Genomic DNA, 11,703 nt, shown 5'->3' on the forward strand with positions numbered 1-11,703 from the left:
AAGTTCTAAGTCTGTTGAAAAAATTCTAAGTCTTTTGAAAAAAAAAATTCTAAGATTTTCTTTAAGTTTTTGCAAAAAATTTTAAGTTAAACCAAAAGAAAATTTTAACTTTAGAAGACTTTTTATCTTTGGCAAAAATAGTTCTAAAGATTTTCCAAGCAAAAAATCTAAGCAAGAATATTTTCCTAAGTATGGGAAAAAAATTTAAAGCATTATTTAATTTTAATTTTAATGCTTTAATAAGAAGTTAATTAAACATTTCATTTCAATATTTTGGCTTCCATGTCGTGGCGAGGCACTAGGCCTTCTTGGTTATTTGAGCAACAACCACTTCCTTAGACAAAGCCTCAAAAGAAATTATTTGTTTAATTTTTCTTTTGAAAGCCTTAATTTAAAGAAAAAAATCAGTCTAAAACAGATTTTGGAATCCAATAAAGGTTCCTTCCTACTGGGTTATTTAAAAACTTAGGGGGTATATAGTTTCTAGGAATTTTCCTAAGTTGTCCCTGATGTTTACTAATGTACCAATTTAATTTTCCATAAATCCTTAGTTTTGATTTTGAAAATTTATATAAGCATGCATTATTTTTTAATTTCTCAATTTCAATTTTTAATTTTTAATTTTTTATTTTTTATTTTCTAAATTTAAATTATCATACACTTCTAGTGGGCATGATTTTGCTAAATTCAATTTCAATTCAGCATTTTCTTTTTCTAATTTTGCTAGATCTTTCGTAAGTAATTTGATAAATTGAAAGGACTAATTAGAAGTGAGATCACGTATCTTACTTACCTTACTCGGTGATGCTCCCCCTTTGTCGCAGCTTTCTTCTTCTTCTGCTGTTCCTCCCCCTTCATCTATGCTCATCTTTGAGCTTGAGTCATCTTCGAAGAGATGGTTGGCCATCAGTGCTAATCCTGAGAAGGCTTCAACTTCTGATTCGGAGGATGAAGAATCATCCCAAGTGGCCTTCAGATTCTTGTGTGTAGAGGGCGTCGATCTTTGAGGCTTCTCCTTGTGCCTTTACTTCAACTTGGGGCAGTCATCCTTGATGTGCCCTTCCTCGTTGCAGTTGTAGCATCGGACCGTCCTTCTATTCCGTTGATATTTCCTCAACTGCGATTTAAACTTATTATTTTTAACAAACTTATTTAACTTTCTTACCAGAAGAGCCACTTCAGTTTCGTCGATCGACGCTTCGGAGTCGGGATCGTCCTTTTCGGCTTGTAGGGCAATGTTGAAGTTCGACTTTTCTACTTATTTAGGCTCTGCAAGTCGAGACTCGTGAAGTTCGAAGGTAGAAAATAGACTTTCTAAACTACTTACCTCAAAGTCCTTAGAGATATAGTAAGCATCTACTAAGGAGGCCCACTTTGGAGTTCTTGGGAAGGCGCTGAGCGCATACCGGATGGAATCTCGGTTCGTTACCGATGTTTTCGAGATTTGTCAGTTGAGTTATCAGCTCCTTGATCCTCGCTTGGAGTTGCGCTACCTTCTCGCCATTGTTCATCCGGAGGTTCGTTAACTGGGTCCGGAGAATGTCGCGCCTTGCTAGCTTTGCTTCTGAGATGCCCTCGTGGAGCTCCAGGAATTTATCCCAAAGGTCTTCGGCGGAGTGCCCTCTTAGGGTGGCAAAACACTGAGCAAGTGAAATTCCGCCTTTCTGTTGGCTACGCAATCAGCCTGCTCCTTCTTTGTCTAGTTGCTTCTTCTTTGTCTTTTAACACTGCATATCCATATTTCATTATTGAAAGTATATCAAATTCAGTTTTAAAAAACACCTCCATTTTTCGCTTCCAAGTAGTGAAGTCTCCGTCAAACTTCGGGGGATGAATGTTCGCACCGGCCATCATCCTGATCTTTGTGCTTCAGTCGACGGTTAGTCCTTATAAGGCTGTCGGGCTCTGATACCACTTGTTGGTGCAGCAGGGCCGGCAAGAGGGGGTTGAATTGCCTACAAAATAAGTTTATACCCTCCTCAAGGCTTTCAACTTAAAATAACAGCAACTATAAAAATAATGAAATAACAGAAAAGAAAGGGAGACTAGAAATTGACTTGGTTACAACCAAGACGGTTGTTAATCCAAGGCGGTTGAACAACTCCACTAGCAGAGTCTCCTTCACTATAGGAGGAGAAGCCATTTTACACTTAGAACACTCACTAGTTGCTAGGAATTGATTACAAAGTGGATTGCCTAAATGAATATATAATTTCTAGGTCCAGAGGTCCTTTTATAGCCCCTGGAAAGTCTATCTCGAAGGTCCAAGGCGCCTCCAACAAGGGTTCAAGCCTCCTCCAATAGTTTGACCGGATAAAACTTTATCCGATTGCAAACGATAAGTTTTACTGGGTTTGAGGCGCCTCAAATAGCCTTGGAGGCGCCTCAGACTGGGTCTTAGGCACCTCCAAGCTGTTTGAGGTGCCTCAGACAGTGGAGGCAGCTGAGGCGCCTTCAGTATTGGTCTGAGGCGAATGCTGAAGGCGCCTCTGGCTAGCTTCTTCAGCTCCTTTTGGCTTCCTTTCTCCTTCCGAAGCTCCGATTGATTGGGTGATTGCGGCCAATCGAAATAGGGCTCACCCGAACCTAATTTTCTGCCTTTTCCTTGAGTAGTCTTCCATCCCGGCTTTACGCCCCTCGAACGTCACACACGTTCTTCTCACCCACCGATGTACTCTTCCACAGCTCTCGTCCTTCGGACGCACCGAGCCCGTCGGCTCCCTTCCTGTGCTGTCCTTCTCGCTAGCTACATCTTTCGCTCGACTTCTTGTGCTCCTAAGCTCCTGTACACTTAAACACAGGGATCAAAAATAAACAGGACCTAACTAACTTGGTTGGTCACATCAAAACAATCACGGGGTCCAACAATACTCGCACATGAGTTAACTTGGTTTAGTACAATCTGAACCCTGGATTTCCACCCCCCCCCCCCCTTTGTGCACCCATGCGTGAAAGAAAGTCTCTCTTCATGCATTTGTTTACATCATCAATGCATGTGAATCGTTATAAACCAACCAATATACCTTAAAACTCCTAATGTGGGACTAAAGTCTCATTCAAAATGACATTTTTTTCCTCTTCCACCTCTTCTCCATTCACATATATCCAACACCTAGTTCATTCGACAAGTGCTTCTCATCTTGTCCGATCTAATTAGCCTGATTAGGCACTTCAATCAAATTCCAGTCACCTTTGTCAAGTTGTACGAGCTGTTACTCGTCATCGACAAAACACTTGTTCTTGTTTCAACCACATGTCAACGTTATGATATGAGTTTAATCAATGAATATGGATATATAGTCAAGAAGAGGAGATGAGAGAATGATCTTGTTATTTATTGACACCCGAGGAAGAGAAAGAGAAAGATCCAAGGCAAGAAAGATTTTTTTTTCTTCGTTGAGGATAAAACGAAACACTTCAAACATTAAAGTTGAGGGTGAGACTCTCAGGGTCAACAAAGAAGCATGGTGGTCATGAATAAGTAAATGTACCAAATGGTTGTTAGGACCTTGCGAGTTATAAGGGATGAATAACTACAACTGTTTCGTCTCAATTGCAAGTTTGTTATTTGAATGCTTAGCGGAATATTTGAATCAAATTTAATGACGTCACATGCACAATACCTTGGTTTTACTTGATATCCACCTCTTAAGGTGACTAATCCAAGGCCTAGTCCTAGCGATCTACCACTACTAAATTTTCTCATTCTCGAATACCTTCTGGAGACAGAGAAGCCTCTTACAAATTGTTCTTACAACAAATATAACAAGCATACAAATACAAATACAAATGAAAGCACAAACAAATTTACAAATGAAATCTTGCTTTAAACGCTTTCTTATTGATTGAGATTGCCTCTTGTTGCTCTAGAAATGGAGTAGCACTTCGTCCTCAAACTTCTAAGAACCGGCTTCGAAAATCTTCTCAGAATCCCTCTTTTAAAACCTTTAGGTTGGGGTTGATTTCCGCCTATCAATTGACTGAATTGATATGATCTCCGATACTATCCCTGTCAGTGAATGCCCTTTGAACTTTATGAAATATGCCTATTTTTAGTGATTATTTGATCATCAATCAATTTATATCAACCATTAGTTGATTGATGTCATCAGTCAAGTCAAACAGTTGAATTGACTTGCTTTTGTTTGATTTTTGAAATTACCAATAAACTAATTAAACATATTAGTTGACTCGAACTGTTACAAATTAATATTCACAAGTACTGTAGCTAAATATTATAGTAGTACTTAAGCATAATTACTATAACAATACTGCAACACAGTTTTTGTAGCACAGTTTAGGATCCACTGTAGCAGCCTTATATTTGGAGTTTTTCATCCATTAGTCGATTGATACATCCTATCAATCTATTAATACTCTTATTTCATCCTTAGCGAAGTTGAATTCTCATTTTGTTTGGTATCTGGTTGACCACAACCTATCAGAACTTCCTTTGCTCGACATTCGACAACCTTAACCTATCAAGACTTTTCGTTGCCTAGTCTCCGGTCAACCTTGACCTTCCAGTGTTAGCTAGAGCCCTAGAGCCAATCATTTGATGATTGTATTATGGACTTGTTGCATCATATTCTATATATAAATAAAGGCATTTGGTTTTTGGTTATTATACTTACTTGTATTGATGCTAAATAAACTAAGTATAATAACGTCCTTGAGTAGAAAGGTTCTTACCTATATCAATCGATTGGTTGAATCGATAGTGAGATGATATAGGGAACACTACTCTTAATCATTCCTAGTCGAGTATTAACATTCAGGGGCAATGTTAATGCAATAAGACTAGCATGTAGGTCAACTCGATGACTTGATTTCACAAGTCATGGATATAGAGATATCAAGTTGACACATGGGTATGCATTAGAGAATGTATACTGAATGACCCGCCATGAGAAAGTATCATGGATTGTTATATGAGTGTCATATACTTTTTCATGTGGCTATTAGTATGACTACTAGTCTTTAGACCTGAAGTCACCATGGTTCCCTACATAAGGAGTTATGTACTTTAGTTTCGTCAAACATCACCCGTAACTGGGTGGACTATAAAGGCGATTACTGGGTATGTAACAAATTATGCGGAGAGATGTGAGTGATGTAGATGGGATCTATCCCTCCTATATGACGGCAGTGACATCGATATTCTTGATAGAGTGAGACCACGAAGTGCATGACCATGTCCAAATGAGTCAATATGAGATATTGAGCTCATTTGATTGAGTGAGTCTACTTGGAGTTCAAGATTTAGATTGGTCAGAGGATGACACGGTCTATGCCTCACATTGATCTAGATGTCTATGATAGAAGGACACTTGTCATATATTGTGAGGAGTCACAATTAGTAGTCACAAGGTGATGTTGGATCTTAACATTCTTGTAACTTGGGTAGTAATGATGTATTGCTAGATACCGCTCATTACTTATGCTTCTAAATGAGTATAGGGGCATTGCCAACGTTACAAGAACCTATTGGGTCACACACAAAGAACAAGTGGATGGAGATTAGGTTCATATGATGAACCAAGAGGATTAGATTCATGTGATGAATCAAATTGGATTAAGAGTAATCCTAAATGGGCTAATTGAGTTGGACTCAAGTTGATTCATGTGTTCAATGAGTCTAATTTAGATTATGACTCATTGAATCAATTTAATTAAATGAATTAGATTCATTATATTAAATTGGCTTGAATTAAATGGTTGGATTAGAGCAACCATAAAAGAGATTAAGTCAAGTTTGACTTGACTTGAGAGGAAGAGGAAGAGTCAAGTTTGACTTGACTTTATGCCACATCATTTGTGACATGGCATTAGGAGAACTAATGATGATGTGCCACATCATCACATGTGCCACCTCATGGAGGTTACAACTATTCTCTTTAATGGCCTCCACATTAATTGTGATTAATGTGAAGGGGGTTACACCACTTGTAGTGGCCGGCCACTTGATGGAAAAAGAGAAGTTTTCTTTTGGTGAGTAACTCTCATTCAAGTGATCTTCCTCCTCCTAAGCTCTCTTCTTGCTCCTTCTCTTCTCTTGGTCGTGGGTTTCAAGAAAGGGAGAAGAAAGGAGAGTGAATCTAATCCAAGAAGAAATGTTAGTGAAAGTCACATAGAGATTTTAAAGGAGTGTGTTCTCTTCTTTTCTTTTCTTCTTCTTCCAATCCCATCCAAGAGCATCAAGAAGTGCTAGCACACCTGTGGTGTTCTCTTCTCCACCCTTGTGTGTTAGAGAACACATCTTGTTCATGTTGGAGTGTATACTGAAAGCCTAAGCTTTTGTAAACATTTATGTTATATAAAGAATCACATTTGGTCAATTTATCTATATTTGTTTGTAGTTGTTCAATTAATTTATATTGTAGATAACATAGTATGTGGTGTCACATATAGAAGATGATGTTATCAGTACCTTATAAATTATAAACAGTAGCTCACGACCAAAATGGAAAGGAACAAAACATTGGAAGGTCGTAGTGTAATTAGGAATTAGTTTATCTTAACTATATAATTACACTAGTACACTTAGAGTGTATTAAGTAGGACCATTTGAGGTCGTTTCTTTTATACTGACTTTATAAAGAAACAAAGACCTCGATTATTATGGAAGTGTGTGCTCTTAATCCTAATATAATAACAAGCATATATATTTGATATTTATTTTTTTAATTTATCAATGGGTGAGATTTAGTTCGATAAATCAATAAGCCCGATAAGTTGGGAAATGGTATCACTTATAGTGTGTCTTGTTGATTATAGAAGGAAACTGTGTCCTAGAGATACTAGGTTGATAATGTCCTCAAGAGGATCTCATAAAGATTATCATGTTAAACCCTGCAGGTGGACTTAGTCCAACATGATGATAAGGTTGAGTGGTACTACTCTTGGACTAAGATATTAATTAAATGAGTTGTCAGTAACTCACTTGATTAGTGGACATTTGATATCTTAAACACAGGGAGAATAACACACTCATAATAAGAAGGAGCCCAAAAATGTAATTTGGGATTGGTGCGGTAGTTCAATAATAGTTCTCTAGTGGAATGAATTATTATTGATAAAATTAAGTTGTGTGTTCGGGGCGAACGCGGGATGCTTAATTTTATCGGGAGACCAAAACCAATTTGTAACGCCCGAAAATTCTCAAACTTGCATTAGAATTATTCTACGATTTTTCTGGAATTTTTAGATATTTTTCCGAAATTTTCCGAGTAGCGGAAGTAGCAAAAATAAATATGAGCGTAAAACGGCCTAGGCGGGAATCGAACCGAGACCTATGGTTTAGTGGACAAGGCCAATAACCAGTTGACCCAGCAGGGCTGTGCTGAAAGAAAGGAGAACCAAATATATTTATATTAGAGTTGGATTCATTAAACCACTTAATATAAATATAAACTTGAGTAGGGTTTGGGTTTAGTAATCGGTTCGGCACCTCCTCACCTCACGCAACTTTTCCCTCTCCAAACCCTCAACGCCGACACCTTCTTCCTCCCCTTTCTCTCTCGGCACACCAAGCCCCAAGGGCTCAAGGGAGCACCTTCCGGCGACGACTCCAACACGGAGAAGGTTCTTCTCCGCGAGAGGAACGCAAAGACGTGAGCGGTTCGTCAAGAAGGTCATCTCCACCGGAGTTCTAGCGAATAGAATCGTAAGAAATTACGAATAGGAGGTAAGAAACCCCTCACCTGCAGTATAATAGCTCCGTTTGGACTTTCTATGCATTAGATTAGTAATATGCAGATTTTGTTGACATGTAGGGTGTTTTAACCCTCCTCTCAGATTTAGGGATTTAGTTAGCACCTTTAGATGGGCCGAACACGTTTATTCTCCTTCAGTTGGAGGTCATAGACGCTGTTGGGTGCCTAGAGGTGATTTCCCTAAGGGAAAGGAGGGTTTAGGCACACCAAGTGTTCGATAAAATGACTAGACCAGCTAAAATGCAACTTAGGCATTTTAAACAGCGTAGATAAATGCATTAGAAGCATTTAGATCAGTAAATCAGTTTATTCTAGCTTATATGGGACTAGATGTCCAAATGGGTGGGCTCCCACAGTCGCCTCTAGGTTCAGACAACCTAGTTCTAGGTTCAGATAACCTAGATTCAGCTAACTAGCATATCAGTATTTTACTTTCAGCAGTGGCACTGTACTGGATTAGATATCCATTGGGTTGGAGTCCCACAGTCGTCCCTAGGTTCAGATAACCTAGTAAACCCTACTAAATTCGGAACTTGCAACCCCGGGTCTAGTAGGGATGCGCGCACAGCAAGTACAGTTGCCAGGGCCCTACAGCAGCATGTTTAGTATTTTCACTTACTATGTATTAGTTTTCAAAACTCAAAAATCAGTTATACCAGTTGAGTTTGATTGCAGCTTCAGTTTAGTTTAGCTTAGCTCAGCATTATGCTTCAGAGTAATTTTCCATGTTAGCTCTACGTTCAGCTTATGTTATGCCATGCTTGTATGATACTATGCCATGCCATGCTTGCATATTCAGTATGTTTTCCAAAAGCATGTTTTAAAAGCATATTTGCATCGTATGCATGATTTAGTGAGGTAGATGGTTTCTTACTAAGCTTTTTAGCTTACAGATACTATTTTCCTTATACTGCAGATACAGGTAAAAGGAAAATGGACTAGCAGAGGAGGCTGGAGGACAATGCGAAGATGGTGTGTGTGTGTGGAACTGGAATCAAAGGTCCTTAGGGGACTTAGCAGGATGAACATTAGACTCTTTAGCATGTTTACCTTAGCACTTTACAGTTTATGGTTTAATACTTTCATCTTTATGCACCTTTAGTTTTGGAACGTACTAAACTATGAAAGAATGAGTTAGATTGTTAGTAGTCATTTATGGGAATGCTTGTTAATGCATGTTAGAAGTAGCTTCAATTGATTTAGAACTGTTGTGTGAGGTTTTGGCACGTCAAAGTGCTGAAATCAGAACTTCCGGGTGAAATCAGACTCTGATCGGTCTCCAGACCGATCAGCGAGATACAGTATGCTACTGACCGATCCAGACATACCTGGATCGGTCAGCCGACCGATCCAGACATACCTGGATCGGTCAGCCGACCGATCCAGACATACCTGGATCGGTCTGCCGACCGATCCATCACGGGACAGTAGCGAACCCAGGATTCTGCAGGTTCCTGGATCGGTCAGCCGACCGATCCAGCCTCTACTGGATCGGTCCCCAGACCGATCCAGCCAGTGTTCGCGTGGGGGTCAATGGATCGTTCCACGGACCGATCCAAAGCTCCAATTTCGCCTCCTCAACCTAGCTATGAATATCTAGAAGGTAGTGGGACATGAAATCTCACTCTCACAGAGTTAACAGAGGCAACTACAATAGTTTAGTAAAATTTTTATTCAGCCCAGTTTTTCCGCATTAGAAATTTAGCTGCAGTTAGCAAAGAAACTGTAGCGGTCCGCCTTGCAGCCTAGCAGTAGAAGGTGGGTCGTTACAGAGTGGTATCAGAGCCGTGTTCCATACTTCCTACACACACATCAGCATTGTACCTGCAGCTTCCAAGTAAGAATACCTCTACTCTCTATATGTTCCTTGCTTTCTTATTTCAGTTCATGTTTATATATACCTGAAGCATGCTAGTATATGATAGTTTTTAGACATGATATCAGTAGTTGTGAAACTATGAATGCTTTAGTTATGTATGTTCTCTATGTCATTAGAAATGGCACGAGGACGCCCAGCTAAGCGGGCACCAGCTACTGAGCCCCAGCAGGAGGCAGGCAGTTCAGTGCCCCCTCCAGATCTTACAGCGTTGGTGGCTCAGTTACAGCAGCAGCATACTCCTACCGTCACCCCGGAACCGAACTTAGCAACCCCAGCATTTATAGAGGTTCCACCAGTTCAGCCAACAGCACCAATGCCAGCACCAGTGGTCCCAGCAGCTGAGCTAAGGAAAGAAGCTTACCTAATCCAGTGGCAGAGAGTTAAGCCCGAGAATTTCTCAGGCACTAGCGAACCATGGGATGCTCAAGCATGGTTCAAAACACTGGAGAGGATAATGGAGCTTCTAGACTGGCCGGAACAGGAGAAGGTTAAATGTGCTTCCTTCTGCCTGACAGGGGACGCTAGCATATGGTGGGAGAGAGTTAGAGCGAAGCGCCCAGTGAGTCAGATGTCATGGGCTGACTTCGAGAAAGAGTTCTTGAGGAATTCTTTCACATGCGAGTTCAGACCGCCACTACGACGAGTTTATTGAATTCGCAACCTCTCGGTGGAGGAAGCCGTGAAGAAATTCAACAGTTGGCTCGTTTATGCCCAGCTAGTCAGCACAGAGAAGGAGCGAATCCGGTTGATGCTCAAGATGCCGAGGCCGGAGATAGCATGAACGTGGCTGGTAGCGTACATAAGCCACAAACCACGGAGGAGTTAGTGAGCGCGCCTTGACCACGAACATTATCGAAGATAAAGCGGATAGGTCTCCTCGAGTCCAAAGGCCAAGGCTCCACACTCAAAACAAGCAAGGCCACGGCTCTACGGAAGGGGAACTCCAACAAGAAGCGCAAATCGTGGAGTGACTCAAGGAGGACCATCTAGCAAGCGACCCGGTTATTCAAAGTGTGCTACTTGTGGGAAATTCCACCACAGGGTTTGCCGCCACGCGGATGCTTGAATGTGGACAAGAAGGGCACATGGCCAAAGGCCGAACAAGGGTCTTCCTCACCACCGCATGATTCGGATGTAGGCCACCATATGATTATATCGGATGCGATCGCTCTAGAAGGTCCCCTTATCGGCCAGGGTTAGAAGCCCCTCCGGCTATGGCGAATGCGAGGATCTACTCACTCACCGAGAGGCGTAGCCAATGCCTCGGCGGTCGTCACGGTCGATTAGCATTTTTCAAGATAGTGCTCGCTCTATTTGAATCTTGGGCAACCCATTCATACGTAGCTAGGGTGTTCTCCGAAAAATTAGAAATACCATCAAGTACTCGGTGGTCGGGACGACACTACCTTCGGGAGAAGTGATGGCATCCACGCACTCGAGCGGTGCCGGTCATTATAGCGAGGGAACTCTTCCGTGATCGATCCTGCTAGAAATGACCGACTCGACGTCATCACGGAATGGACTTTCGATCGATACGGTGCTTCCATAGAGTGTCAGAATGTAAAGTCGTATTCCAACCCGAAGGTTTGAATACATCGCGAACCAAGAGAAAAGCGGAAGATTTCTCTCGAATGAAGGCCCAGTTGATGGATTCGGGATGTACGGGTACCTAGCACATGTAGTCGATACTAGTCAAGCAACAGCTAGTAGAGGTCCGAGTCGTATGTGACTACCAGCAGTTCCCTGAGGAATTACCAGGCTTAGCACCAGACGGGGAGATTGAATTTGAGATAGAGCTCTTCCCGGTACTAATCCCATTTCCAAAGCGTCTTATCGCATGGCTCCAGCAGGAACTGGGAGCAATTCAGGAGCTGCTCGACAAGGGTTTCATACGCCTGAGTCACTCATGGGGAGCGCTGTATTGTTCGTGAAGAAGAAGGATGGAAGCATGCGTCTATGTATAGGATCACTGAATCAGGTCACGATCAAGAATAGGTATCCTCTTCCCATAATCGATGATTGATCAGCTGAAGGGAGCAGCGGTGTTCTCTAAGATAGATCTCGGATCGGGTTATCATCGGTGAAAGTCAAGGAAGGGATGTACCTAAG

Source organism: Zingiber officinale, chromosome 8A, assembly GCF_018446385.1.
Source record: "Zingiber officinale cultivar Zhangliang chromosome 8A, Zo_v1.1, whole genome shotgun sequence".
Classification (NCBI taxonomy): domain Eukaryota; kingdom Viridiplantae; phylum Streptophyta; class Magnoliopsida; order Zingiberales; family Zingiberaceae; genus Zingiber; species Zingiber officinale.